The sequence below is a fragment of the Pelodiscus sinensis genome, chromosome 1, assembly GCF_049634645.1.
Source record: "Pelodiscus sinensis isolate JC-2024 chromosome 1, ASM4963464v1, whole genome shotgun sequence".
NCBI lineage: Eukaryota > Metazoa > Chordata > Testudines > Trionychidae > Pelodiscus > Pelodiscus sinensis.
In genome coordinates this window covers 26,239,057-26,264,749 of record NC_134711.1, presented here as the reverse complement: position 1 = coordinate 26,264,749, position 25,693 = coordinate 26,239,057, and the positions used below count along the sequence as shown (strand labels likewise).

Below are 25,693 nucleotides of genomic sequence, written 5' to 3'. Positions count from 1 at the left end.
GTACTCAGCACCAAAAGCCAAATTAAGCTATTTCGACTTAAGTTATGCAATTGTCAGAGCTCAAGTTGCGTAGCTTATTTTGGCTTTAAACCTGCTGTATAGATGGGCCTTAACACAATTAATTTTTGTTTTTTGGAAAATAAAATGAAAATGTACATGCTCCATTTAAAGCATTGCTCTGTGGTGGGGTTGGTGATGTGGGGTTCAGTATGCAGTCTGCCCCAGGGAGGGAGGACTACCTCAGACCTGTCTCACCACAGCAGCATGGAGCTAAATGAGAAGAGCCTCTTCATGGCCACCACAGCTCCAACGGACCCAGTTGAAGGAGGGGTGCATGTCCCCAGGCTGGGGCACATCCAGGTTTTTCTGCCCCCTGTGCTACCCAGCCAGAATGAATAATGTAGCAAACGGTGCACTTTCCCCTCAATCTTTGATGAAAGGGAATAGCCAGCAATGCTCCCATATAAATCAGGATAGGGGAGACAAGAGGATGTAAGGGCACCTAGGGGTGGGAGGCTCAGGGCTGGGACAGTCCCGGATGGGGAGGGGTCCGACCCCAGCCAGCCCCTTTCATCTGCCTGGTGAGTCTGTCTCTTTTCTTTGTGGTTTCCTGAAGAAGCAAGGCCATTCCAGGCATATCCCATTTTCCTGGCACAACCGAACCCTTAGTTTGCTTTAAGTTATGATAAAAGGAAGCTGTATACTGAATTTGGTGGTGGTGGGAGGGGGGGGGGGGTTGAACAGACAGACTCTCAAACATTCTATAGATATTCCCAAAGTTTCTAAATATAAAGTTATAAAATTATCTTATTTGGATCAATGTATTCGTTTTTAAACCAAACTCTAGGTACAGCAATAACTAATTCAAATTATGCATTTATTGAATACTATCCACCCAAACACACTTTATGAATTATGAACCTGATCTTGCAAGGGCCTTAGGGGCCTAAACTCCCAGATTTTAGTAGAAACTGAATGCTAGAAGTGTCACGTTTTTTGCTGAAACTGATTTTCTCTTTTGAATTTGGCAAACATTGAACTTTTCCCCCTCCTGTATTTTGGATGATACTGTAGTTAACTCAAATGGATTTTAACATTTAAAAGACATTTGCTGTTGATGAGCCAGTATCATAGAATGATGTCACAATAAGATCCAGAGAAAAAATGTTAATTTTAGCAGAGAAAACACATATTGTTTCTCTGTGAACCACACAGAAAGTGAAACTGTTTATTATTCCCCCCCTCCCTCCGTGAGATGAAGTATTAGTATATTTTTATTTTAAAAATCCCATATATAAAGTACATAGAAATTTTAGCCCAATAACTTTGAAAATGTTCCTTTAATCCCAAGCATCGCAAAACTGGTAACATCACTGATTTTAAAATGAGCATGTCTATATCTATATCAATATCTTACAGTTGGTTACAAAATAAAATGCTCACAAGCCATTGACGCTATAGTATACTGTATAGCAGGTGAAAATATCTAAACCAATCAAAACTGATATGAAATTTGGAAGAAATTTTAAGCCAATCTTACTGATTTTAAGAAAGCAAAAAGATTATTGCTCTCAATTAGTCTTTGTTCTACCATATCAAAATGGAACTTATTTACAAAGTATTCAGCTGAGAAAAGCAAAGTTGACTGGATGTACTTAAATTTGTTTCCCTTCAATCTCTCTTTCATAAATTGTTAAATTGCTTAATTTTAACTTTTTTTTTTTTTTCAGAAAAATAATCTAATACACATAAAGTCTGTTTGCTTACCCAAAGTCCCTGTAACCTGATGGTTACCTTGAAAATATTAGAAAAAAGGTAAGCAAATACAAAACTAAACTGAAACAACAGAACACAAGGTGACTCTAAGTTGTTCTTAACATTTTGGAAAGCAAGTAACTATGGGCATTATGTTTATAATTACTGAAACAAAATGAAACATTACCTGATTACAAAGCCCAGGATGAGTCGCTGAATAAGACTCATTTGTTTAATTTTAAAGTATTTTTTAAAAATGAGGATCATTCACAAGAAAGCTGTTTAATACGCTGTTCTGCTTTTTGTGTTCGCCTTCATATCCAGATGCAAAGGAAGTGCTGCACTACCAGGAAGGAAGTTTTAACCAAGTTGATTATACATATGATTGCTCATTTTAAAAAAGTCAGAATGCTTTTCCTGTTTGAGCAGAACAAATATATTTACAGTACTGGCGACCACAAAAACTTGAACTTAATTTTGAAACTCATAGGTGGGAGGGACGTACTAAGAATTACCTAGTTAGACAAAAATATAATAAAATAAATATAAATAAAACTATAACAACAGTTAAAACAATGACATATGCATAAAGCTAGTTGATCAGAAGAAATGCTCTGTATAAAGATGAACTACATTTAAAAGAGGCAAATTATAGAGGTTGAGTTAGAAAAAAAGAACAAATTAAATAATCATCCTTAGGGGAGGATCTGTTAAGAGAGATTCTATATATTAAGGAGGAGAGCATGGAAGATGATAAAATACAGGTAGAGTCTGATGAAAAACAGCTAAATGAAATTTGAGAATCTTATTCAATTATATAAGGTAATGGCAGACAGCAAAAAGGGACAAGTTTTTAAAGGGCTTATATAAAAATGCTAGACGTCTAAATAATAAGACTGATGAATTAGCGTGCCTCATATTAAATGAGGATGTTGATGTAATAAGCATCACAGAAACTTGGTAGAGTGAAAATAATCAACGGGACACAATAATACAAGGGTACAAAACATATCTGAAGGACAGAGTAGGTCCTGTTGGAAGGGAGTGAGACTATTTGTGAAAGAAAGCATAGATTCAAATGAGGAAAAATCCTAAATGAGCCAAACTGTATCATAGAATCTCTATGGATAGTAATTCTATGCTTCAATAATAAGAATATGTTACCCACCATCCAATCAGAATGGTGATAGTGACTGTGAAATGCCCAGGGAGATTAGAAAGGCTATAAAAATTAAACAACAACAATAATTGGGGATTTCAACTATCCCTACATTGACTGGTTGCATGTCAGGATGGGATGCAAAAATAAAGTTTCTAGACACTTTAAATGACTGCTTCTTAGGCAGCTAATCCTGGAATCCACAAGAGAAGAGGAGGTTCTGATTTGGTTCTTAGTGGAGCACAGAATCTGGACCAAAAGGTGAATATAGCTGGACTGCTTGATAATAGTGACCACGATATAATTGCATTTAACATCCATGTGGTGTAAAAACACCACAGCGACCCAAAGCTGTAGTATTAATTTTCAGAAGGGGGATTACACAAAAATGAGGAAGCTAGTTACCGTATATACTCGAGTCTAAGCCGACCCGAATATAAGCCGAGGCATCTAATTTTACCACAAAGAACTGGGAAAAAATATTGACTCGAGTATAAGCCTAGGGTAGGAAATGAGGCAGCTACTGGTAAATGTAAAAAATGAAGATAGATACCAATAAAATTACATGAATATTTATTTCAAAGAAAAACAATAACCTAGCTCTGTAAGTGGAAAAGGGGGTCAACAAAAACAATATGGTATCAAAAATACCGTAACTTTAAAAGTACAACAACCTTAGCTCAATCAGCAACCAAGCTCAATCAGCTCCCCATAGTTCTTTTCCTCAGGTGTCCCGGCTTCCTAGCTGTTTTCGTGTTTTTAGCTGAGGGAAACTTGCAGATGGCAACTCCCTCTCCACATATACCATTCCCCCGATACAGAGGATAAAATATTTCCACAATCCCTGGGCAGATCCTGCTTTCCATAAGGATTTTATCCTTTCCATTCAGGCCCCTTACCTTATCTCTTCTCTTCAGCCTGCGCCGAGCCGCGCTTCTGCCTCCGGACCCGCCCCCTGCCCACAGCACAGTGACAAGCCAATCACTGGCAGTCACTGTGCAGCCAACAAGCCTATGTATGTGCGCTGTTCATCGCACATACATAGAGCTTTCAGACCTCAGAAATTGACACGAGATACTTTGATGATGAATTTACAGCGCAGTCCATAACAATAACACCTCCTGACAGATACGGCAACCTGGATGCCTTAGAACCTGACCAGCGTACTCACTTTCCTCAGTTCTCCAGACGCTGACTCGAGTATAAGCCGAGGGGGGCATTTTTCAGCACAAAAAATGTGCTGAAAAACTCGGCTTATACTCGAGTATATACGGTAAACAGAAATTAAAAGAGATACTGCCAAAAGTGAAACACCTGCAAATTGCATTGGAAAATGTTTAAAGACATCATAATACAGGCTCAGCTTTAATGTATACCCCCAAATTTAAAAACAGAGCAAGAGAATCAATAAAAGTACCACCATGGCTAAACAATAAAGTAAAAGAAGCAGAGAAAAGCAAAAAGGCAAACAGTTAAATCCTAGTAAGGAAAACAAAAAGGAACATAAACTCTGGCAAATAAACTGTAAAAACATAATTAGGAAAGCCAAAAAAGAATTTGAAGATCAGCTAGTCAAAGACTTTAAAAGTAATAGCAAAATAAATAAATACATACAAACATCAGAAGAAGGAAGATTGATAAAAAACCAGTTGGTCAACTGGCCAATCAAGATGGTACAGGAGCATTAAAAGATGATAAGGCCCTCACCGAAAAACTTACTGAATTTTTTGCATGAGTCTTCACAGCTGAGAACGTGAGGGAGATTCCCAAACCTGAGGTATTTTTTTTAGGTGACACCTATCCCAGATTGAGGTGTCATTAGACAAGATTTTCAAACAAAATGATAGACTAAACAGTAATAAGTAACCAGGACCAGATGGTATTCACCCAAGAGTTCTGAAAGAACTTAAATGGAAATTGCAGAACTACTAACTGTGGTTTGTAACCTATCCTTTCAATCAGCTCCTGTACCAGATCACTGGAGGATAGCGGATGTGATGCCAGTTTTTAAAAAAGGGTTCCGGGGTGATCCCAGTAATTACAGGCTAGTAAACCTGACTTCAGTACCAGGCATCTGGTTGAAACTACATGAAAGAATAAAGTTGTCAGGCACATAGATTAACATAATTTGTTGGGGAAGAATCAACATGGTCTTTGGTGAGGTATGAATTCCCTTTACAATCTACTAGAATTGTTTGAGGGACCCAACAAGCATATGGACAAGGGGGAGCTTGTGGACAGTGTACTTAGATTTTCAGAAAGCTTTTGACAAGGTCACCTAAGGCTCTTAAGCAAAGTAAGCTGCCATGAGCTAAAGGGAAAATTCTCTCATGAATTGATAATTTGTTAAAAGATTGGAAACGAAGGGTAGGAATAAATGGAGGCAGCAGTCCAGTACCCTGGGCTAAGGAAGGCTCCCACAAAAAGATCACTGGTCCCCCAAAAGTGCAGATTTGGGGGGGGGGTCCCCCCTTAGCTCAAGGACTTGGGCTAAAGCCAACCCTGTGTTCTGGCCCTACTTGGTGGGGAGGGGACATGGCTCCATGTTAGGCCAGTCTCCCTCCCCCCAGGGCTGGATCTGCAAGTGCTGGGAAGCTCCCTTGCTTCCCTCACCTTCAGACTCAGCCCCTGCAGCTCCCACTCACTGTGAATCAGCAACATTGGGAGCTGTAGGGATGGTGCTTGCAGGCGAGAGCAGGGCAGCAGGCAGCAGAGCCGGTCTTAGGGGCCGGTGAGCCAGGTGGACCACTGGGGCCACCATTTTCAAGGGGCTGCCGACAGAGGTCGACAGAAGCCTGCTCGTGACATGCGGCAATTAAAGGGGCTGCGACCACATTTCGGCCCTTTTTGCTTGACAACTTTTACTTGGTGGTTGCCTGGGGCCGCCAATTGGTTAGGACCAGCCCTGGCAGACAGAGCCACCTACCCTCTCCCATCCAGGCCTGTGTCACCAAAGGGGAGCTGCCCCAGGTAAGCGTCTCACCTCCGTAACCTTTGCCCAGCCCTGAATATCCTTCCACATTTTAATTCCCACCAAGACCCCACAACCCCACCTCAGCTTCCTGCCAAGCCCCATCCCGCACCCTGATTCCTGCCTTGACCAGACATCCCCACCTCCTTCCCTGAGCCCCCTCCCACACTCCAAATCCCTGGGCCCCTGCCTGGAGTTCCCTCCTCTACTCCGAATGACTTATCCCCAGAGCCCTCCTGCATCAACCCACACACCTCTCATGCATGCTGATCCCTCACACATTCACAACTCATCCCAGAGCCTACAGGGCCCCCAAAAGGTTAATTTAGGCCTGCAGTCGGGGATGCCTGAAAGTCCCCTTCAAAACCTCAATCTACCTCCTCATCTTCCTCTAATTAAACCTGTTTTTCTTCAAGCATCAGCATTAAATGATAAATAAAAACACCTATTTCTTAGTCAAGTTTATTGTTTTTCTGTTTTATTTAATGACTAGTATTTTATATTTTTCATTGCAAATATACAGTATTTCAGCTACATTATCCATTAAATTGACTTTTGTGGGCTAGTCTAGGAACCTAACCAGCAATTATTACATTTTCCCCATTGTTTCTGTGGGAAAATACATTTCATGTCCAAACAGCAGACTTACAAATTTTCAGAACACAATCTGTTTGTAAATTGGGGACTTCTTTCATAATGATCTGAAAAAGAGGGTAAATACTGAGGTGGTAACATTTGCAGATGATTCAAATCTACTTAAGATAATTAAGTCCCAAGCAGACTGTGAAGAGCTACAAAAGAATCTCACAAAACTTGGTATCCAGGCAACAAAATGGCAGATGAAATTCAATACTGGGAAATGCAAAGTAAGGCACATTGGAAAACATAATCCCAACTATACATATAAAATGATGGGGTCTAAATTAACTGTTACCTCTCAAGAAAAAGATCATGGAGTCATGTATACATCCCTGAGAACATCCACTCTATGGGCAGTGGCAGTAAAAAAAAAACCAAAACCAACAACAACAAAAAACAGGATGTGTCCTCAATAAGTTGGTTTTGTTCTTTGAAAACATAGTTCAGTTGATCTTGTGGAATAAATTGATTATATATATTTTATTTTAAAATATAGAGGAAATATACATAATCTTCTCATAATACATGAATTCATAATGTATTTACCATTTGCTACCTAACCTTAGATACACTTTTAATTGTATATGATATGTATAAATTGTTAATATATAAATGAATTGTATAGGGATGATAAAATGCGTTTTTTAAAATAAACATGTAACTGCTGAAATTTTCAGCAATTACAAGTTTACATGGTGGGGTAGGCACAGGGAACCAACTGTCCTCCCCCCTGCGCTGCTGCCTCTATATATTATTTCAGCAGTTACACAGTTACTTAAATGCATTTTAACATCCCTAGTCTACGCTGAAGAATTACAATGATGCAGCTGCATTGTTGTAGCTGTGATGCTGTAGCAGTTTAAGTACAGACATACCCTTAGGATCTGAAATTAACACTTCACGGAAGTGAAAAAAATCTTCACAGTAACTACTCACCTTATTCATAGCATTATCATCATGATTTAAGACCCAAAATAGTAACTCCGGTAAGGAACACACAACTTAGCTGTCAACTCATTTGCAACAGGCCACTGAAAAACTTTCAGCTAGTAACATGCAATGTTGTTGTAGCAGGCTGCGTCTACACTGGCATGATTTTGCGCAAATACTTTTAACGGAAAAATTTTTCCGTTAAAATTATTTGCTCAAGAGAGCGTCTATACTGGCATGTGCCTTTGCACAAAAGATTTGCTTTTGCGCAAAAGCATCCGTGCCAGTGTAGACGCTCTCTTGTGCAAGAAAGCTCCGATGGCCACTTCAGCCATCGGGCTTTCTTGCGCAAGAAATTAACATTGCTGTCTACACTGGCCCTCTTGTGCAAGAATACTTGCGCAAGAGGGCTTATCCCTGAGCGAGAGCGTCAGAGTATTTGCGCAAGAACCACTGATGTTGTACATTACAAAGTCAGTTTTCTTGCGCAAATACTCGCGGCCAATGTAGACAGGCGGCAAGATTTTGCACAAAAGCACTTGCTTTTGCGCAAAATCTTGACAATGTAGACACAGCCGCAGTGTTTGTCCCAGGATATTAGAGAGAAAAGGTGGGTGAGATAATGTCTTTTACTGAACCAATTTCTGTTGGTGAGAGAGACAAGCTTTCAAATTACACAGATCTCTTTCTTTTATGCCTGGGAAACTTAGGCCACGTCTACACTTGCCTTTATGTTGGTGAAACTTTTGTTGCCTGATGGAGTGAAAAAAATCACCACCACCCTTTTCCCTGAGCAACATAAGTTTTCCCAGAATAAGCGCTCAAGTGCACAGCACTATGTTGGCAGGAGACTCTCGCCAGCACAGTTGCTGCCTTTCTTTGAGCTGATTTTATTATATTGATGGGACAACTCTCTCCTGTCAGTATAAACACAGCTACATTAGCACTCTTAGGCTATGTCTAGACTGCAGAGTTATATTGGAGTTATATAATTGTGAACCACAATTTACGTATCTTTTTCTACTTTTTTTTTTTTTTTTGGAAGAGGCTTTTCTGAAATTTGGCCCCTCTACATGGGGCCAAATATCGGAAAAATCTCCTCTTTCAAAACATCCCTTATTCCTCATACAAGGAGGAATACAGGGATGCCAAAAGAATGCATCCGCTTTCCCGGAAAAGCTCTCCAGTGTAGACACAGACTTACAATGGCACAGCTTTATACAACAGGCCAGTTCATCATGAGTGGTCCCTTGACATATATGTTAACTGCTTATGCTAAACAATCTAGTCCATCTTGAATTTAGTTGGGGACACTTTGAGAAAGATTCCCAGACCTGAAGAAAGCTTATCTCTTTCACCATCAGAATAAAAGATATCACCTGCTAGTTACCGCTTTCAGTCATTTTTATCTATTGTATTGTTTTATCTCTTGTAGGCAGAGCAGACAAGGATGCAAATGGTTAAGGTGGCCTAACACTTTCTTTTATAAGATGCTGTTCTCAGTTGCATTTAACTTTGCCAAACTTTAAAAGTTAGGGCTGAAATTTTCCACGCCGAGTGTCAAACTCAGACTGATTTTTTTTAAGTTCAGCTGTTTCAGAGAATGAGTTTGGGGGAACTATGCAGTTTTGCTAATTGTAGGCAAAATTGCTAACAGGGGCTTGACAAACAATATGCTGGAGTCAGTATGTCTGTGATAGCTAAAATAAGCAGAAACACCTTGATGATAGGGACTATTGACAAGATAATCTTGGAACATAAGCTTCAGAGGTGTAGCCAAGTTAGTCTGTAACGGAAAAAACTTAAAAAACAATGAATAGTCTAGCAGCACCTTAAAGACTAATAAAACATGAAGGGCACACAGACAGAACATGTTGTACAAGGACTGGTTCCTGCAAAATAACAAAGCCAATTTATAATTTAATATGTAACAAATGCAATTCAATGTATAAATGTGTACCGTATAAAAGGAAGAGGTTGTCTGTGTAACTTTGGATGTGGGGTATGCCCTATACCTCCCACCTACGCATAAGTTTGATCAACTCAGCAAAGCTTTGCTTTATCCTCAATATAAAGGAACTGGAATGTTGAAATCCAGAGTCAAAATGAGTGTTTTGAATCCCTGAGAACTAGATGTTCTCCCAGAAATGGACAATGCGTTCAGTAGAAAATGTCTTGGAAGGATCCCTACACTAATATTAAAAAAATAAATAATCCTTTTGGATGAGAAACTCCAGCACCTCAGATCTTTGGAACAAGGTTTGAAATTTGGCAAGTGAGGGGAGAAACAATCCTAGGGTGATGGAAGTATTTTTTTTCTAGTCCCATTAAAATTCACTCAAATTAACCAAATAATAAAAATCTGAAAAACTGCCATTTGTACATGAAATTTGCTGATGTTTGGTAGTTACATTCTCTGAAGATTGTGCCAGGGAAGAGCAAGACTTTCCCTACAATTGGCTCTTCTAGATAGCAGGGCCATGATAGTGCTGGACACCAGCACTGAAAGCAGGAAAGCACAATGACTCTCATGCAAGGAAAAGATGAGCAGGCAGTGACAGGGACAGAAATAGACAGGGTGAGGGGGAAACTGTGAAAGTTTGTACCTTTATGTTCATCCTTTTTATAAGACTATGATCAATGTTGGACAAATCATGACCTGTGAGGGATCATTTGAAAACCTATAATTTCCTGAATATTGTTGGATCTAACCAAATCCCATTGCCATGACCTTATTAAATATAACTTGTAACTCCTTAGATCTGGCAAAAGCCAGCAAGAACCGGTCCTAACATTGTCACAGTTGATGTTTGCTTAAAGAATAATTCCTCCAAAACAAACACCATTTCCAGGTCAACTTCCCATAAACATCAACCAGCTGATCAGACTGGTTGTTGTTTCACATAATATTTATTAAGTCTATGCACTGTCCAGCCATTTAAAATATTGTTTGGACTCATCCATTTGCAAAGGACAGCAGAGGCGATACTGTGTGATAATCAAATGGTCCTGCCATCAATAATAATTCAGATATAGAGCATGGTATTATGACATCGGTACTAATTGCCTGAGCTTACAGTACCTCTTTCCCTGTCTCATTTGGGCCCTGACCCCCATCTTCAGGTCATTTGGGTGGGGATTATCTCTTTTCTATGTACAGGAAAGAGCTGAATGGAGTTCCAGTTACAGTCATAACTGGGACCTTACAGTGATACCATAGTATAATATTTAATAGTAATTTGGTTTAGTTGTGGGGGCATATATATATAAGAATGGCCATACTGAGTCAAACCAAAGGTCCATCTAGCTAAGTATCCTGTCTTCTGACAATGGTCAATGCCCGGTGCTTTGGAGGGTGTGAAGAGAACAGGTAAACATCAAGGGCTCGTCTACACTGGCCCCTTTTCCGGAAGGGGCATGTTAATTTCACCTATCGTAGTAGGGAAATCCGCGGGGGATTTAAATATCCCCCGCGGCATTTAAATAAAAATGTCCGCCGCTTTTTTCCGGCTTTTAAAAAAGTAGGAATAAGAGCCTCCGGAAAAGGGCGCTTTTTCCGGAGGATCAGGGCCAGTGTAGACGCTCTTTTCCGGCTTTTTTAAAAGCCGGAAAAAAGCGGCGGACATTTTTATTTAAATGCTGCGGGGGATATTTAAATCCCCCGCGGATTTCCCTACTACGATAGGTGAAATTAACATGCCCCTTCCGGAAAAGGGGCCAGTGTAGACGTAGCCCAAGTGAGCCAACCCCTGTGTAGGAATGTACAATCCCATTTAAAAAGAAACCAACTGTTCCCAACCACCAGGCCACAGCCTGCTGCTGGGCTGAGGACCTCTGGCTGCCAGCCTGCAGTGGCTCTGGGGGGAGAGGGGAGGTAGGAGATACCTCTCCCGCGGCTGTTGGGAGAGGCGTGTGCTGCCCCAACTCTCAGCCAACCACTTCCGGGAAGGGGTGAGATCTCTTCTCGGACGTGGAAGAGCACATCACTGCATGGTGGGAAAGTCGCACAGAGCCCAGCATGGCAGCCCGAGAGCAGCTGCAACCCAGGCAGCAGTGCTCAGCTGGTGGCTGAGAGGCAATGCAAGGCGGGGCTAGTGCTGGGGGACTCTGGTGGTGCGAGGCTGTAGCCAGACACAACACCCCATCTTGTTTTTCCACGAGCCCCATCTTGTTTTTCCCCCCCCAGAGAGCAAGAGAAAGGCAGTCAGCCTTTGATGCCCTGGGAACGCAGGTGTGGTGCCTGTCCCTTATTCTACCATAAACAGAAACCAGACAGTAAATGGGCTAGCTGACGACTGGGAGGCCTCCCGTCGCCGTGATGGCTAGTATCAGTAATTGACACGCCTGCACTGTCTCGGGAGAGGAATCTTCGCCCATCACATACCAGAGGTGCCCATTGTCTGCATCTTCCCAGGTGTGAATTATGCTTTGCACCCTTCGTGGGAAACTTGGCATTCAAAGCCATTTTTCCTGATTGGCCACTTAAGACCAGGAAGAAGCCCATGTGACCCAAGGGGTATAAAGAGGGTTGAGTTGCCCACCCAATTTGAGCTCCAATCACCTACACCTGCTGGCAGGTATTGATTGTCTCCCGAGGTCCGTGGGACGCCCAACCTCGCCCTACTTCTTCCCGAGGGATTGAGAGAAAGACGCTGGCCACGCCAAGTCTGGAACGCAGGGGTGAGAATTGTACCTGCAATGTGTTTTTCTTTATGTGTACACTCTAATTGTCTCTCTGTTGTAAGTTAGTTACTTTATTATAGTTTTCTTAAAGTCAAACTGCTTCATTTCTATTGTAAATCACCTTTGGTAAGGTGATTTTGCTATAAACTTTGGGAACAAGTGGGGTGCCCTCATTCACTTATAAAATATATATATCTATATACACTGAACCAAGTTTCTTTATTTCTTTTCTCTTTCTTTCTCCTATAAATAAGCCAGTGCGTGTCAAGCTTCTGACTTGAACCCGTGCTGCTGTACCCGAACCGAACACAAACAAAAGAACTTCAGCCGGTCATAAAGGGACAGATATAGGGAGAGCTTGGGCGTTTGAATTTGTGTCACACCCAGGTGGCAAAATTCAGTTGGGGCGCTTCTCAGTCTCCCCGAGGCTGCCCGCTGCGAAGGAATTATGAAATTCTAGCAGCTGAAATCTGAAGCGTAATAAGCTCTTCCTGTACACACTGGGGCGTCTGTTAGCCTGTTTGGCTACCCTCTGCGACGGGACCTCGGTCCTAGAAGTAAAGTCACGGACGTTAAACTACTTTTCAGGGTGCCCTCCAGCCTCCTAGGCTGCCCGCTGCAACGAGACTCTGTCTCAGCAGTTGAAGACTTGGGTATAACACACACGCACACACTGCCCTGACCGTCGGCTGACAGAGGCTCTAAAAAGCAAGGGATTGACATTGGGGGATACTGTGGTGTCTGGCATGGGAAGCTGACACTGGGGAGCTCTGACGGCAGGGCTAGAAGTGGGGGGACTCTGGGGGCAGGGCTGGCTCTGGGGATGGGGCTAATATTAGGAACTGGGGGCTAGCGTGGTGGTGATGGGCTTTAAGGGGTGGGGGGCTGGCACTGAGGTGTTCTGAAGGCAGGAGGCTGGCACTGGGGAGGGAAGGATGCAGGGGACTCTGGGGTCAGTGGCTAGTGCTGGGGGGTGGTATTGGAGAGGTGGAGGAGGCTCTAGGGGCTAGGGCTGGGGCTTTTGGCAGACTGGTAACATTTTATTTGCATATCCATTATTTGCATAATAAATATGCAAATAAAATGTTACTGGTCCGTCAAAAGTTTTTGAATGGGTTTGCTGGTCCCTGGTATAAAAAAAAGCTGGGACCCACTGGCTTAAATGGTATGCTTAACTAGGTAACCCGGATCCCAAGTTTACCCAATATAGGCACATTACTAATCTAGTTATTAATGGTGTTCTGAGGTTTAACTCATAATTAGCCTCTGCAAAGCATTTTGAGAAGTTCTATATAATCCTTATTCAGGGCAATGTAGTATTATGGCTTCAATTTTGTACTATAATATCCATTGAACTTAGCTGTTTTTAATAAGATCAAGTGCACTACTAAAGCTTGTCCAAGTGGGAATGTTTTACCAGTTTTACTGGTATAATACAACGCATGAAAATTTATTATTCTGGTACAAGAATGGCTTTTTCCAGTTTATTTTTCCAAACAAACTAGTGTTTTTTTTTTTGTAAAAAAGGCAACCTATAGCAGAATATGGGTGTCTACTAAGGTTATAAAATCCTGTTTAATTGGTTAACTGGTTAATTGATGTTTAACTGGTTAATTGATTAAAGCGGGAAGCCGGGGGCTGGAGTGCCCCCCTCCCCTCATTGCAGACAGGGTCTGCCCTGGCTGACTGGAGTGCCCCTCCACAGAGGTGGAGCAGCTCCCCACCAGTTAACCATTCACATGCTTAGTGTCTACCAGTGTTCCCTCTAACTTTTTCCACCCCTGAGCAGAATGAATTTTCTTATGCGTATCAATGCATAGGTGCTGTGCGACACGTAACCTTCATATTGGTGCACATAACAAAATTCATGTAGCGGGAATGAGGCCAAGGAGTTCTCAGTGTGGGAGGGGGATCAGGCATAGGGTTGGGGTGCAGGAGTGTAAGAGCTCCAGCTGGGAGTGCAGGCTGTAGGGTGTAACTGGTGTTGAGGGGCTCAGTACTGGGACAGAGGGTTAGGGTGCAAGGACTCTGGCTGAGGGAGCAGTGGAAATGTTGGGAGAGGGACAGAGAGGGTCTCCAGATTTGGGAGGGGTGCTCCTGGCTTGGGAAGGGCTCTGGGCTGGGAGTGTAGGCTATGGGGTGAAGGAGGGGACTCAGGACTGGAGAGGGGCTCAGGGTGTGCAGGGGATTGGGGCTCAGACTTACCTGGGCAGCTCCCTGCTGGGGATGGCAAGGGGGCTCCCCTCTGCTGGCCATGGCAGCTCTGTGCTAGTGCAGGCAGGGAAGGGCATCCTCCACTGCTGGCTCTGGCAGTTTCAGGGCTTGTAAAGAGAAATTTCCTCCTGCTACAGTCTGAGCCCCTGGCGCAGAGCATAACAGGAAGCTGCATGGCTGTGGCATCCTAGGGGGAACTTAGGTGTCTACACAGAGAGTTATTTTGGTACAACTACATTGATTTAAATATACAACTTAGATTGTTTTCAGTATAACCTTTCCCAGGTAGACACAGAAATGTAATATCCAATACCTCCTGTATCAAGGGACTGAATTCTTCCCTTGGTACTGACTTTTTCATATCTGTTATGATCTAATGCTGAACTATGCAAACAAGATGTTGTAAAACACCCAACTGTATGCACTCAAACCCTTTATGTCAAACCCATTAGAAAATTAGTTATTGACTAGGGTACCAGCATTCACCTGGTTCAGCTGAAAGTATGCTAGATAACTGCCATGCATACATTCATGCTTCCTATTAAAAGTACTCTCATTCACTGAAATGCTAATAGCAGCTGCCACAGGTCCTCTGCACATTAGTGATCACTGGAGATGTAAAGCTGTTTAGGTCTCTCGTCAAAGGGGAGGTTTGGTAGTAGATTTTGAAGAGATCTAAAATTTTTAGTTACCTCCATAAATTCAAACAGGGATCTTGAGTATAGTAAGGTTATAAATAATTGTACATAAATTTTTCACAACGGGATCTTGAGTATAGTAAGGTTATAAATAATTGTACATAAATTTTTCACAACAGTAGAATAATATTACATGTTAAACAAAATCAAACAAAAGTTTTAAAGTAAGGAAATTCACAACAACGTTCCCTGCAGTATTCCGCTTGCTGCTTCCCTCTTCTGACTGTGTATTTTATTTACAACACTGGTTTTTAGTTGCATAGTTATTTAGTCAGCACCAACACTCTCCTTTTATGCCAGGTAGAGGGATATCTCAAGGGTGTTTACAATAGTTGGACGATTTTATGGCCTGTATGTATAAGATGGACACACCGGACATTATTTGTAAGTTTAGAAAATTCATTTATTAGAGTTTAATATTTATACTGCAGTAGATCAGACTAATACATTTTTAAGGCCAGAAGGGACGTGTATGATCAGCTAGCCTGACTTCCTTAATCTACACTACCATCTATGCAAATTCTTAGTTATGTGAGTAGTTCCTTTGCATAAAGTTACAGGCATGTGTAAGTATTTCCAGGATCAGAGCTTAAATAAATGTAGAGTAATGAGACAATTTAAATTACTACAGGATCCATAACTGCAAGAAAATTTAAAATAAATTTAAACTTAGGATTCTGATAATGACACATTAAATTAATGGTTAACCTTAACTGTATTGTAATTAACATATTAGTCTATGAATTTTCTTAGGTTTCAAACAGTCTAACCTATTTTATCATTATAGTAAGACACTTACATATGCTCCCATATTAATTCTTCCAAAGCTTAGGAGATCTGTATTTATTGTGACAGAATTTAGAAACTCCACTGTGATCAAAACACAACTCATAACTTCTACAATGGCCAATATGCAGATTTCTCAGAAATCCTTTTGATTCTAAAATCTACAACAATCACTAAGGCATTTAAAAGTACATGTACCTATCCACTGTAAGATTGGCCAACCTGTGTGCAGGATATGCTTCCAGGTCTTGTGAATTAACAATAAACCAAGATCATAAATTTAAGCTATACAAGGATTAGAAAATTAAGAGCCAAAAAACTCCAGCCCCACCCAATGTGCATCTTCCACTGGTGTTGCAATTGTTGGAGCTGTACCCACTGATTATTATATTTCTGTATGCCTTTGTTTACATTAAGATTTTTTTTTCACCATTGATTCTGACAGGAGGAAATACTTTCTCAACATGATCTGATCTCTGTCCTTTAATTTTCAGTGGGGCTCTGCAGTGACAGGTAGTCTATCTCAGTGTTTCTCAACCAGTGGTACCAGTACACTTAGGGGTACTCCAGAGAAGTCGGGGGGGGAGGGGGGGAAGGAAAGGAACACAACAGAAATATGGAGAAAAAAAATTTCTGTTGTAAGTTTTACAGTGCTTTATTATTTTTGTACTTTTTATGCCCAAAAATTTAATTGCCTGCCCAGCTATGATTAAGTTGTTTAAACAAATGTGTTGCAATGGTAGAAAAAAATTGTGTCTGAAAACTTAAGTACTTAATTTTATTTTTTTTTAAAGGGGTACTTATAATTTTTAATGAAAAATACTTTATGAAAAAAAAAGGTTGATAAACACTGGTCTATCTGCACAGAGCAAATTGCAAAATCGGGGCCTGAGAACTGGGGACTCCAGAAGGTAAAATCAGGCCTATGCAAAAGCTTTCATCCAAGCAAAAGAGACTCAAACAAGCCCTTAGCTCTTAAGCCAAGTTGTGCCGGCGGCGTGAATCAGCCACACCACAGCTGCAAGACCCATTTTTCCTAAGGCCCACACCTGCCCGCGGGGTGTCACTCGCACCAAGGTCGCCCCCTGCTCTAGCGCGGCAGCCTCAGCCCCACTCCACGCGCTACTGCACCCCGGGTCCTGAGCTTAGAACAACCCAGCCCCAGCCGGCGCGCCTGGACACCCAGCGCCCCGGGCCGCAGGGGGCCCTGCGCGCCCCACGCAGCACAGAGAGGCGAGGAGGAAGCAAACTCGCCTGTTCCGCTGGAGCCAGGGGCGAACCCCACTTCTAGCTACTCACCGGCTTGCAGCGGCTCCTGCAGGTGTCTCCCCAGCAGGGAGGCGGGCAGGACCCGCGGGCGGAGGCGAGCCTGGCTCTGGAGCTCCGGCCGCCGCTTGTCCCGCTCCCGGCTGCACAATCTCTCCCGAGAGCCGCGGCGGGAGCGGGCGCGGCCCTCGGGCTGCCCGGCTCGGCACCTGCTTAGGCTGCCGCGCGGCTACTGCAAGTCCGGCTCCCGAGCCGCGCTGGCAGGGGCCTGGAGCCGGGCAGGGCGCGGAACAGCTCTGCGGGGCAGCGGCAACGCCCGGCGGAAGGAGAGCGCAGGGAAAGCCCCGGGCACCCCCTGTGACCCGCTCTGGGGCGGGCAGCCTGGGCGGGGGAAGGGGGGCACTGGGCTTCTCTGTAAGGGCGCAGCGCCGCTGGGACTGCAGCGCACGGAGAGAGGGGCGCCAGGGCGTTGTAAATCCCCCCTCTCTCACGTATGCTTTGGCATGGCTCAAGGCAGCGGCTCTGCTAGGGTCTCGCGTGCTGAAAGCCATCCTCTGGGTGGCTTGGGGGTGAGGCTCATCACCACAGGGTGCCCGACCCCAGTGCAATTCCCCCGTGGAAGATGGGGGCGGTGCCTGCACCAGGGCCAGTTCACCTGCTGAGGTAAAAACCAGTAGTCCTGTGGCACCTTAGAACAGGGGTAGAGAACCTGTTCTCCCCCAGACCCTACAGCTCAGCCTATCATACACTGGAACCCCCTTCCCTGAGCCCCTCACATACCCCAACCCAAATTCCTGAACCCTCAAATCCAGAAGTCTGTGACTTACTTGGTACCCTAACCCTACATCTGACCCCAACACTGCCTGGCCTGGAACTCCCTCCCCAAGCCAGCGTTCCCTTATCCACTTCCTCCTGCATCCAGATTTCCTCCCAGAGCTTGCACCTCTCACCCCTTCCTGCACCCAAATCCCTCATTCCCACCCCGGAGCCTACACAACCTGTCTCAACCCAGCGAGGGTATGGCTAGACTGCAGAGTTTTTCAGGATTCCAGAGATACTCCAGAAAAACTCTTCTGCATCCAGGGATGGGTTTGTTCTTCCACTTTCTAGTGGAAGAGCAAACTTGATCTTTCGGTCACCCCTATATTCCTCTTTCCACGAGGAATAGGGGGGCTTCCAAAATAAGGGTTTTTTCTGACATTTGGTCAAGTCTAGACAGGCCAAATGTTGGAAAAACTTCTTCCTACAGAAGAATTGGAGGGGGGGGGGGGGAAGCAGCAAAGGCTGAGGACAGCAAGTGATGGAGAGGATGTGAACAGAGAGGGCGGGGCTTCAAGATGGGGCGGGGTGGTAGATCTTGGATTGTTCTATCATTAAAAAGTGATCTTGGGAGTAAAAAGGTTGGAGACCACTGCCTTAGAGGCTAACAAAAATATATAAAATCATAAGTTTTCATGGGTAGACCACATGATTAGCTCATGATTCTATATATATTTGTTAGGTTTTTAGGTGCCACAGGACTACTTGTTTTTAAAGTTACAGACTAACATGGCTACTTCTCTGAGACTGCTGAGGTATGTCACGCTAGTCATGCTATGGTTGGTTGGTTTGTTGATTGTCTGGTATTGTGTGTGCATTGACTGTTGGAAATAGTAGTATGGGTGCAAATTTCCCTAGACTATGTAAGCAGGACCTCAGTGGAGAAATAATTACTCCTTTCTAGAACTAACTGTTGCAAAGTGTAATGGAGGTTTTGAGAAATTGTTTCCCCACACTCATTGTGACATTTGACCAGATTACAGTATACATGGGTAATTATTTTATTAGACTTCAATGCCTCGTTGATCTCTCTCAGCATTATTCATTCAATAGCCTTTTTCTGATCTGCCAATATAATAGTACTATTGATATAGCTGTATTATGATTGGTATACAGACACGTGTAGTGATTATTTTTGACCATGTGCCCACTTTTATTTCTAGTTTGTCTGATACCTTAATAGTTTATTAAAATGTATCATTGTGGCCTGAACCTGTCCCTCCTCCAGGACAGCTGTAATGTCTGTCCTGTTAGAATCATAGGGTTGGAAGAGACCCCAGGAGGTCAAGTCTAGCCTCCTATCCAAAGTAGGACCTACCTCAACCAAATCATCCCAGCCAGGGCTTTGTCAAGCCAGGACTTAAAAATCTCTAGGGATGGAGATTCCACCACCTCCCTAGGTAACCCATTCCAGCAATTCACCACCCTCCTAATAGTTTTTCCTAATATCCAATCTAGACCTCTCCACTGCAATTTGAGATCATTGCTCTTCATTCTGTCACCTGTCACTACTGAGAACAGCCTCTGTTCATCCTTTTTGGAACCCCGTTCAGGTAGTTAAAGGCTGCTATCAAATCCCCCCCCCCTTTCTCTTCAAATCCCTCGCTCCCCTCTTCTAAATAAGCCCAAATCCCTCAGCCTTTCTTCATAAGTCATGTGTTCCAGCCCCCTAATAATTTTCATTGCCCTCCGCTGGACCTTCTTTAATACATCCACATTCTTTCTGTAGTTGGGGGCCCAGAACTGGACGCAATACTCCAGATGTGGCCTCACCAGTGCCAAATAAAGGGAAATAATCACTTCTCTAAATCTGTTGGCAATGCTCCTCCTAATGCACCCTAATATGCCATTAGCCTTCTTGGATGTTCTTTAATGGATACAGATATTTTTGTTTTGTAGCCCAGCAAAGTCTGGTTTTTGGCTCGTGTGACTTTAGACTTTTTCACAGTAACCTAAACTTAGCTCCCAGGTCCTCACTCCTGCACCTCTGTACGTCATCGGTATCAGTACATAGTAGAAACACTTTTCTAGTCTTTTCTGTATACAAAAGTAGAACTTTAACTATACCACTATAGTTAAAGCAATACAACCTTCCTTGTGCAGGTGCAGCTGTACACTATATGTATACACACGTGCCAGTAGAACTCATTCTCCTTCCCTTGTGGGAATAGGTTATCCAGATATAATGCACCTTTGAACCAGTGTAACAATCTATTTTGAGATTTATACTGGCCTAATTATTACATAAATCTCATAGCCCTAATTGAAATGTTTGTGTATTAATATTAACTTTGGGCAGATGGGGCCTGAGTCCTCCAGTCATCAGAAGTTTTTCTAGATATTTTCTGAAATCTACTACTTTTGCAGCTAAGTCACAGAATAGATTTTCTGAGTCATATTCAAGCTTTTGATATTTTAATGATCAAATCCAATATCACCACTGCCAGTCTGCATCTTCCCGCAGCACCATTCCAGGTGAGTGACACCTTCACTGCATGAGAAATTATACTTTGCATTGGAAAGCAAGTCTGCATAAGGGAGTTTGTGATTCCATTCCAGCTTGGTTCCCTCCCGTCACGAGTCTGGTTTCTTCAACAGGAAGAATGAACAGCCATTTGGAAAGGCAGACCCACTCTACAGTATGAATGTAAGTGACTAATCAACTATCATAGAATCATAGAATAATAGGACTGGAAGGGACCTCGAGAGGTCATCGAGTCCAGCCCCCCGCCCTCAAGGCAGGACCAAGCTCCTTGCCTTTTTGTGGTGGGAGCTTGGTAACTTCTCAGGGCCTCTACCTTGTCCACCTGGGGATTTATCTTTCCCATAGTCCCACCACATAGCCCAAATAGGACACTTCCCTCTGTCCAAAGTGGCACTTACTTGGGTTAGCAGTGAGCTTGGTGTCGGCCAGGGGTGCCAGGACAGCCTTCAGATGCTGCAGGTGTGCCGTCCATGATTCACTGTAAATGACAATGTCATCGATATACCCAGCAGCGTATGCACGATGTTCATATAATACCTTGTCCATCAGCCTCTGGAATGTTGCTGCTGCTTCATTCAATCCAAAAGGCATTGTGATGAACTGGAACAGGTTAAATGACATGGCGAATGCGGTCTTGTCCTCGGAGGCTGGTGTCAGAGGGATCTGCCAGTATCCTTTAGTGAGGTCGAGCGTAGATGTAGTGAGCCTTACCCAACTGTTCCAGCAGTTCATTTACCCTGCGCATAGGATACGCGTCAAAGCGCGAAATTGCGTTTACTTTCCGGAAGTCTATGCAAAACCGTATTGAGTCGTCGGATTTAGGCACCAGAACAATGGGACTGGCCACTCGCTCCTTGACTCCCTGATCACCCTCATTTGCAACATATGCTGTAGCTCTTCCCGTACTGGCTCCCACATTTTGCGCAGGAGTGGTCGTATATGATCCTGGACTTTTTTACCTGGGGTCGTCGCGATATGGTGACTTATCATAGGGGTCTTACCCAGTTGTGTAGTGAGGACATGTTTGAATTCTCGTAGGAGGGAGCTCATCTCTCTTTGCTGTACCTCCGTCAACTCTGCCCCGATACGTGTTGCTCCTCCTTCCATCAAATTGCCTCCCCAGTGTCCCGGCTCCAGTTCTGGTGGCTGTAAGGTGATAAGCATACCTTCTCGTGCCCTCCACCTCTTTAGGAAGTTGACATGGTAAATCTGCTTGTCCTTCCGCTTTCCCGATAACTTGATTTCATAGTCAACTGGTCCTACCTGTCATATGACCTCAAAGGGTCCTTGCTATTTGGCCAGTAATTTCAAGTCCGGTGCTGGTAAAAGCAGGAGTACCCTGGCACCTGGTTGGAACGTTCTGGGTTTGGCCCCTCGATTATAATATTGGGCCTGCTTATTTTGGGCCTGGAGGAGGTTCTCCTTAGCCAACTCCCCTACTGTATGTAGTGTCTGTTGTAAGTCTAAAATACAAGGTACTGTACCCTTCATTCTCGAATCATGCTCCTCCCATGTCTCTCGCAATAAGTCCAGTATTCCCCGGGGTTGTCTGCCATAAAGTAACTCAAACGGGGAAAATCCCGTTGAGGCCTGGGGTACCTCTCGCACCGTGAATAACAGTGCTGGTAGTAACAGGTTCCAGTCCTTAGGATCAAGCTCAACAAATGGCCGCAACATCCCTTTTAAGGTCCTATTCAAACGTTCAACAAGTCCATCTGTTTGCGGACGGTAAACTGAGGTACACAAAGACTTAATGTTTAAGAAGCGACACAGTTCTGCCATCAATTTAGAAGTCACGTTGGTCCTTTGGTCGGTTAATATCTCCTTTGGGATTCCCACCAGTGAAAATACTTGCACTAGCTCGCTTGCCAGTGTTGGTGCCGTCGTGTTTTTCAGGGGGACAGCCTCGGGATAGCAGGTGGCATAGTCAATTATAACCAAAATATACCGGTGTCCTCGCCGGGACCTCTCCAGGGGTCCCACTAAGTCTAGAGCCACCTGGTCGAACGGAACGTCCACTGCAGGAAGAGGAACTAAGGGGGCTTTTGGCACCACCCCCTCACCCGTCCTTTGGCATTCAGGGCAGGACTCACAAGAGTCTGACTTCCTTATAAATCCCCAGCCAAAAGAAACTTTGAGATATGCACTGGAGAGTTTTTTCCCCACCCCAAATGTCCTGCCCAGGGATTAGCATGTGCAAGGTCTAATACGTGTCTCTGGTATCCTACGGGGACCAACAACTGACTAACTTCGGTCTGCCCGTCGGCCATCCGCATCGGATAAAGTCGGTCCGCTCTTACCTCGAATTGCTGGGTCAGGCTGGTCGCTGTTCCCAAGTTGTGGTCCCCCTCTCCTTCTGCTTCTTGCTCCTAGGCGTGTGTCAAGGAAGGATCTTCCCGTTGTTCTTGTTGGAAGTCCTCACCCACTCGTACTTCCTCCGGAGCGAGGGTTTTCTTGGGGTCGTGATTCTTCCCTTGGTCTCGGGATGTTCCCCTTCTTGAGTCCTCAATCCTTGCTGGTGGCGGGTGCCCCTTCCTGTCCCAGTTATGCAGGATGCGTCCGAATCCCGGCTAGTCCCGCTCTAGGAGTACCGGGTATACAAGTTTTGGGGCTAATGCTACCCTGCAGATCACCTCCTCTACCCCATCTGACAGATGGACCCACCCTGTGGGATAGGCCTGGACATCTCCGTGTATGCATTGCATCGAGACAGTACCACCTGCCGCCTCCCACTCTAGGACCAGCTGCGTTCAGACCATTGTCTGGCTGCACACGGAATCCACCAGGGCAGTCACTGGCTTTCCCTCTACCCTTACCTGTAGGGTAATCTTTGTCCGATCCTGGGGTCTCGCACGGATATTAGCAGCCATCACTTGGCTGTATCCACAGTCCATGCTGGGGTTCCCTGGTTGCCGGTGTCCTGCTTGTCCCTGCTCATAAGACCCTTTGGAGCAACTCCAGTCCGAGCTCCCTCGCTTATTGATCTCGCCAACGGCCAAACCACCTTCCATTCGCCCTCCGGCTTCCCCTACCATCGAAGGCCAGTGGCTCCGCGCCCTCTTCCAGGCCATTTGTAGCTTAGCCCTTCCCTTCGGGCTAGCCGGGGCCCTGCAGGTCCTCCTAGCACACCCCTTCTTTAGGTGTCCAGGCTCCGCACAGGCCCAACATGTTCGGGATTCCCTTGTTGCCTTCACAGGGGAGGCTCTCCCATTGTCCCTCTTAGCTGGGTAGGGCCTCCCTACTTCCACCCAGTAGGAGCACTCCCTTCTCAGGTGGCTCCTGTGCCCTCAGGCAAAACAAGTTCTAAGTCTCGGCCCTAGCTCCCAGCTCTTGGTGCCTGGTTTACTAGGGAGTCCAGGTACCCACCCTTGTAGTGGCAAGCTCAGTCCTTTCTGCTGCTCCACCCACTGGGCCACCCGGGCCCTCCAATACCTATTCATTTTTTTTTCCAGTTCCACAGCTCTCCTTAAGTGGCCCAATGGCCAAAATTCACCCAAAATAGCCCCCTTTTCCCAGGGGGAGGGGGAAGGAGGGAACTATAGTACCCGCATTCTCCACCATCTCTAGGGGTGCATACTCCCCACCATGCCTCAGGGACCCGCTGCCAGTCTTCATCTAACCCATCTCCGGGCAAGCTGCAGTCTGTACGGACCGCTCATCACCGGCACGGGGTGTAGATTTGCTGCCCCGCTTACCAGGGCTGCCTCACTGCCGCCCTCCAAGACCCGGGCCTTGCTGCCCCCAGTCCTGTTTTCATTCCTGGGAGCCTCCTACTTCCTCAGCTACCAACTCCCTACTGCTCTCTCTATCCTCAGTAGCAAAGGATACTGTTCTTCTTTATATAGCCCCCAGCTAGGCCCTTATTAGCCCTAATGGCCTCAGCTGGGTCTTTTCTTTCAGCCCCCTGCTCTGGGCCTGGGTTTTGCCCTTAAAGGGCCTGTGCAGGGCGTGCGCCCTGTCACAAGGACGTATGTCCCACTCAGGGTCTCTGCCAGTCTGGCCTAGGGGAAAATTCCTTCCCAACTGCAGATCTGGCCATCAGATCCTGGACATATGAGAGAGACACCTGGGAAAGAATTATCTGTAGTAACTCAGAGCCTTCTCCATCTAATGAAATATTAGAATCATATATATATATATATATATATATAACAAAAGCAAGTGCCTGTCAATTGTAGGACCTGTGTTAATGAAGCTAATTAAGTTGGCTTGATGTGTTCCATTTATAGGCAGGGGAAATTGGCTTTGTAATGCACCAACCAGGTACTGTCTAGGTAGTGCTGGGGGCTGGCTGCCCTGCCCTGTCCTGTCCCTTCTGGCCCAGGGGCCCAGCGTTCCTGTCCACTTCCCTGGAGTGCAGTATCTTGCGTTAAATTGTATGTGGTTGAAAGAGTCTATCTGTAGGGAAAAGCATTCAGGATCCAGGGCTTAATGTACATCAAAGTGATCATGACCTTTCTAGATATGCATTTTTATTTACATTTAGGGACAAAATAACAGGCATAATTCATTCATTGTTCTTATATATACTAAAATATGTGCTAGCTACAATAACTGTCACCCACGTGATAGGTGCTATCCGTCTTCCTTTAAAATTCCAGTTGTTATTGAGCATTTTATTTTTGCTTATAATAAAATTGTAAAATTAGTCATGTGACCTTTTAAAAAAAATCTGACAATCTTACAAGTCATTAAATATTCATTTTTAATGAGTCTGAAGCAATGTTGGTCAGATCATGAAAGTAACTGAGGACCTATAAAACTGGGTGAACAAGTATCATAATTCTGAAACCCTTACTGCACAGGAGCCAAGTGAAAGCATAACTCTACCCAGAAGCAAGTTCCCTTTCTTTCAAAAATGGGAGTAGAGCAAGGACTTTTCTGTGGAAAAAATGAAAACACAGTGAAAAACCCGCAGCTTGTGCTAACTGTCATGTGAGTTAATTTGCAAGGATGTCACTGGTAATAGCTCTGACAAGCCCAACCTTGCATAACACATGCATGATGAAATAATTTAAGAATAGCTAAAATAGCTATTAAACCACCTTTGTTCTTAATATTTTAAGGGTTAGATCGTGCAAATGCATCCTTCCAGGAGCATCACTGCATCCACAGGGAGTCAGATGGAGGCAGTAGAACTTTTATGTGGGGGCAGGGTACATGCAGGCAGATCTATATGCAAGATCTTTCTAGCCCATAATGATTTAAAAGACTTTCATGTGTCAAAAATAATACAATAAAGGCAGTAGGAATAATTTGCAGTATGAATTGCACACATTTCTTGCTGA

The 25,693-nt window shown here is 44.3% G+C and overlaps 1 protein-coding gene across 2 annotated transcripts in view; it reads right to left on the bottom strand.

The window, feature by feature from the left end:
- The window catches only part of PIK3CG (phosphatidylinositol-4,5-bisphosphate 3-kinase catalytic subunit gamma), a 67,273-nt gene extending 49,787 nt beyond the window's left edge, over positions 1-17,486 (bottom strand). The window contains exon 1 of one of the 2 annotated variants that reach the window (XM_075927028.1): positions 17,135-17,486. The gene's annotated coding sequence lies outside the window, so the exon portion shown is untranslated. Of the gene's footprint in view, positions 1-1,942; positions 2,191-17,134 lie in introns of those variants that run through there. The other variant, XM_075927021.1, reaches the window with a different exon arrangement.
- Positions 17,487-25,693: the final 8,207 nt, after the last annotated feature.